Below are 6,000 nucleotides of genomic sequence, written 5' to 3'. Positions count from 1 at the left end.
TTGTCACAGTAGAATTTTCCCAACGGAAGGTGTGGCAAATCGTTCACAACAGTTGGAGAGGCCCTTGGTATGCGGCCTTCCTCTACTAACTCATTATTTTCTTCATCATGGTTATTCTTCTCATAGAAGTTCTTTGGCATAGAATTTCCTATTTGATGAAAATACTCAAAAAAAGGATTTCCTCGAACTTTGAATGATTCATAGGAATTTAATTTCACTTTTATTGGAATAGAGGAAATTGTCTTCATATTCATATAGCTTTCATCTTCAATATGTTCGATGATATCTATCCCCTCTTGAATCATCATTTCTTCTCCAAGACATCTTTCATGAAGTGTGAAAGTTGGCATGCATGATAAAGAATTAAGGTTACATGGTTCATCTTCTTCCCTTGGAAGCTGAATTTTAACTTTTTCATCAACCGATCGTTTAATCACAAGTTCATCAATATCATCAAATGTAAAGGTCTCCATTTCCTCAGGGAAAGCAGATATTTGTAGAAGTTCATTGGTGCTCTTATCTCCATTAATGGTAGTAGTTTCAGATTGTTCTATGACATCTAAAGTATTGATATCATCAATAGATTCATCATCATGAATGGTCATCGAGGGATGATTATTTTCTCCACATAGGAAGTCATCATCTAAAGCATCGAGGCACCAAGTAGGAATAAAAGTAGTATGAAATTCACCTTGATCCACATTTTCCTCATCTTCAATCATTTGTTGTGTAGTTTCCCAAGATTTTGATATTTCTTTTTCTTTCCCATTAGGATTGAGATGATTGAATAATTTCTCTTGGAATTTAAAATCTTCACAGTCATGCCGTGATACATTAGCAAACCCTTCTTCTCCTATAGATTCTCTTCCTTGACTATCTCCTTCATTACACATAGGATCCCTGTCTTCTTTTATGCATGAAGATTTAGATGAATCCTTTGTAACATTTGGATCGGGAGATGTTCTATTATCAAGAAAATAAGTATTGCATGGGTCTTCTTTCTCAAGTTCTCTCAACATTTGAAGTAAAGAAGGATGTACTTTGTTAGGATCCAAGCGTGCATTACTATGGAAGCTTTTTAAAAATTCAACCTGATTGGGATCAAAGGAAGTATGACTTTGATGAGTAATAGGTGCAAGCATGGGGACACCTTTTTGACCACCACTATCCATTTTTGATTGACAAGAAACACTTTTATTATCAAGTTCTTCCTTATGCTCACATGTGGAACTTGCTTTCGAAAATGATTTGGGTCTATGAGAGAAAAATTAATTATCTTTACCATCTTCTTCATCTATCTTTTGCAAAGTTCAGAGCAAAGATGGATGAATCCCTCCTGGGTCTAGTTTCTATCCACCATAAAATTTTTTCAAGAAGCTGGCCTGCTTAGAATCAATTTGATTTTGCTGAGATACAGGCGCATGAGAGACATTTTTAGTATTCTTCATTGCTGATTTAGATGAAACACATTTTTCAGCAAAGCCTTCTTTATTTTTATACGCTGAATCTTTTTCCAAAAAGGATTTTTGATCATGAAAAAGAAAACCACAATTCTTTCCATCCTCTTCTTCAATCTCTTGAAAAACTTGAAGTAAGTGGGGATGAACCATTTTAGGGTCCAGGCTCCTACCACCATAGAAATTCTTCAAGAATTCAACTTGCAGAGGCTCATCAAGAATCTGTTTCTTGGGATGCGTAAAGTATTCATCATCACTATTGCTATCACTATCACTTTCAACTTTTTCCTTGTACCAAACCATGATTCTGAATTGCCACCTTCAAATAGAGTCGCCGATAATCAATCTTTAAAAATAGAGTCACCAACCTTCATTCCAGGGAAGGTACCTTTTGTCAACCATGTTATTGATTATTGTTCACTTGATTTTGGATGTGACCAAGATTTTTCCTATTTCTTCTCGGAATAGAAACTATTCTTTCAATCACCACAATGTTTGGACCAATAGGGGCTCTTCACAAGATTTCCTCAAATTCTTCTTCTTCTTCTTCTTTATAACTTGGTTCTCCTCATGGTATTGCTTAGCAGTTCATCTACACCTCCAGGCTAAAGTGTTCAAATATGAAATAATACCTTCTTGTGTGTCCTGAAAGCCAAGATTTGGTTGTAGAATTGGAAACACTTTCTCACGTGGCAATACCACTTTACTTCATTATAGGCGACTGAATAATCTTTCTCATTCGATTCCCCAGTAGAGTTGCCAAAAATCTGTTGGTAAACATATTTGTCACAACAAAATTTTCCCAATGAAGTGTGTGGCAAACCATTCACAACAGTTGGAGAGGCCCTTGATATGCGGCCTTCCTTTGCATTTAGAGGGGCAACTCCCTCATATGATATAATTTTAAAAAGATTTTCAAATAAAGAATCTAAAAACTTTGAAGATCAGGAGAAAGTCGTTCAGGACGAATGCATCACGTACCTTCACAACCTTCTTTGATAAACAAGATTGATAACAATGGTGATCAAGAACTACGCTTGAAAGCAACCAGTATTATCAAGCACATTCATTAACATTCATAAACAGTCACATAATACCATGAGAATGTCTACTACAATGCATAACAATTTTGATTTCAGTATAGGGAATGCAAAACACATCTCATTTCATTTCCTTGCACCAAGAAGACAAAAGAGATTTTCAATTTCAGAGATAAAAAGTGTACATACTTTCCAAAATTTATGCTGCAATCAAAATTTCAGCATAGAGTTCCCTTATTTTTAAAACCAAACAGTCCCCTTTTACAAAGCCAAAAGGTGTCCTTATATAGACATAGAGGTTAATAACTACCTCTTCATGGTTAATAACCACCTCCAAAATACGTGATTTTGGGAGGTTAATTAACCTCAAGAAAATTAACCTATACAATGAAGACTTTCAAAACAAAACTTTCAGCTAGAATTCCTAAGAATGTATACATATTCAATCATCGATCTTCTAGCTAATAACTCTATCTATCCAAACACAATTGATCTATCCCAAAAAGCCCTTTAAGCATCTAGAATGATCATCATTGATTCATAGTTCGAAATGAACACATTTTCCATCCTGAGTTTGGCTGTGAAGTATCTATCTTGAATTTCTTCTGACTCTTGTTGATAGGCTGAAATGTTACAATCTCCCAAAGTGACTGCAACCAGGCTGAGCTTCATCATAGTTTCAGCATCTGATACATGGTTCTCTATTTTTGAATGTATCTGAACACTGAAGGAATCAAGGAGAAACTAACAATCAACATGCTGAAGGTCACTTACTGGCACCCCACCTGTGATAGTAGAGATTAATTCATCTATACCTTTTGTTTTCAACTATTCCAAAAAAGCTATTAGCTTTTCAAACTCGGTGATCCCTTTGCTGATGTTTATCACCTTCCAACCAACACTTTTACTCTAGATACGTGTTTGGTTGTCACTTGGATCAGCAATAATTTTCTCAAGAAGTAAGATGCTTGTATCTAGCTTGGCCATTTTGTGGAATGCTATCAAAAACCTCATTCAATCATTTTATGTTCATCTTTATATTCACCACACTTTCATTATGAACATTTGGTCAAACATATTCCATGTTATCTTTTGATATCTCAAGTATACGATTTCATAAGACATTATGTCAAACAGGTTACATGTTGTTCATAAAATTACCCATCCTAAGATTGATCCCATATCAGGCTTCATAATCAAATGCTTATTTGAATGCTTTGCAAAATATTTAGTGTGTTGAGGCATGAAGAGATGACTCTAATGAAAAATTAGACGTCTCTAGAGGTAGATCATGTGGTCTTTTCTCTACTGTGCATTTGATGCCAAGGAAAAATATTTTGGTTCAATCACAACTGACTGCAATTGTAGGATGACACTTCATAAATTTGAAATGGTCCATTGTTCAATGTGTGGATTATCTTCAATATATTTGTAGATGGAGGTTGTTTCTTCACAAACAGGGAAGAATTTGAATTCATTGGAGCTTTCATTGGATTGGCTGCAACAATACGGCTTTTTTTTAAGAAAACACTTTCAGGTTGACCGTATGAACTCTTCAAATCAGCAAAGCTTGTCTTCGAAAATGTAGTACCCCTATTTCTCCTATTCTAGCCATCATGGTATTCATGAAATGGGATGTTGCTTCCATTTGATCTCTCCTCAGAGCCCTTTAGCTGCATGCTAGGAAGTGCCCACTTCAAACTCCTTCCTATGCTGGGTTTGCACTTTCCTTGATCTGTATCAGATGTTTTGTAGATAGACTTATCCAATGGCCTAGTCTGAGGACTCTTTGGAGTTTCATAGTCTGGAAGTGAGAAAACTTTTAAATGCCTTGACCAAATGCTTTACTCTTCCCCCACCTTGCTTTGGTATGGAACTGATTGCTCCAACAAGCAACTCATTCACATATTTGACTTCTCATAGAAGAATTTTAAATAGGTTAGAGAAATTTTCAAACAAGTTAATAACTGTCTCGAAGAGGTTAAGAAACACCCATTTTTGGAGAGGTTAATTAACCTACTCCAAAATGCGCTATCATTAACTTGTTTGAGAGGTTAAGAAATACGTGTTTTTGGAAGTTATCATTAACCTTTTGAGAGGTTAATGATTAATGATAGGCTTGAAAACATGTATTTTGGTCTCTCCATTAACTTGCAAAAACTTGGAGCTCAGAAGCTGGATTTTAAAAATTTCAAGTGCTGTGCAGAGCTAGGAATGAGTCGGAGACATGAAGATTTATAAACTCACAAAAATTCAGAGGTAAAATGGCCAATTTAAAGCTTAAACTAGGTAAGTTTCAAAAATTAACCATGGCTTATAAAATTGAAACAATTGTATAACCGAGCAACAAGATGGAAAAGATCAGCTATGGAAAGTAGAAGATGATGTGGAATGGGTCAAGGCCCTTCCACCTATCAAGCTAGTTTAATTGGAGATCATTATTGATACCAAAGTCATCAAGAAACCAATAGGGGTACCTACAAGGAATAATTGGTGAAACAGGTAGGTATTCTAGAATCAATGGTAGTTTGGATGAATGAAGAAACTATACTCAAGCAAGATACCTCTTTGCAAACTAGCAACTGAAGAGTCTTGAGTTTTATTTCTCTTAGAGATTATGGTGCATGATAACCTTCCCTACACCTTGGTTGATCAAGGATCAATCATTTTTTGTCTTCTTTGATTTGTAACAAGGCATTTTGCCAAGATTTATAATTTGGTTAAGACCAAATTCTTGTAATGTCCTCATTATGCCTAATTGAGTAATGGATGTTTACCCTATAGAGTCCTTTCTTGTTTCCCATTATAAAATCATAATTTTTTTTTACCCCTTGTCTCAAGATAAATTTTGCACAATAACTATATAGACATGTTTTCTGGTATGGCTTCGCAGTATTTTAAAACTGGCCTGTCTGCTGGTGAGGTCAACATTTTCTGAATGTTTGTGTGAACATAAACAATGTGCTATGTTTAGGTGAACATATTAAACTCAATTTTTGGTTGTTGAAAGACTTAGGTATGCATGTTTGTTGTGAATACATGTTCGCTGCAAACATATAAAACATGTTTTTTTGCGAACACTATGTTTATTGCAAACATGTCAAATTACAAATTTTTGACCCTCTTTTTTGAAAAAAATAAATAAAATTGGCTCTTTTGACACCCAAAATTGAAAATGAATGATCTCCTACTATAAAATAAAAAATGCCAATTTGTGTTGTTTGGAGCAAGCTTTCCAATGACTATAATTGTAATACATATTATATTCATTAAGACTTTCAAATATGAGTTTAACTCATTATAGGTTCATTACCGATTGAACATCAATTGACTTCGACACTTCAGGAAAATTAGTAAATTAGGTCCATTTTTTTTTGAAAAATATCTAGGAAATAGGTTATTGAGATAACCTTCTATTTAAAAAAAAGAAAAAAAGATTTATGATAAATTGAGTTCAAGTTATTTGTGTCAAAACGAACGTATGTCTGAATTACGATTGGTGT

This window comes from Cupressus sempervirens, chromosome 8, assembly GCF_028749045.1.
Source record: "Cupressus sempervirens isolate cs-2001-9-10 chromosome 8, ASM2874904v1, whole genome shotgun sequence".
Lineage (NCBI taxonomy): Eukaryota > Viridiplantae > Streptophyta > Pinopsida > Cupressales > Cupressaceae > Cupressus > Cupressus sempervirens.
The sequence above is the reverse complement of the archived record's forward strand: the minus strand, read 5'-3'. Positions refer to the sequence as shown.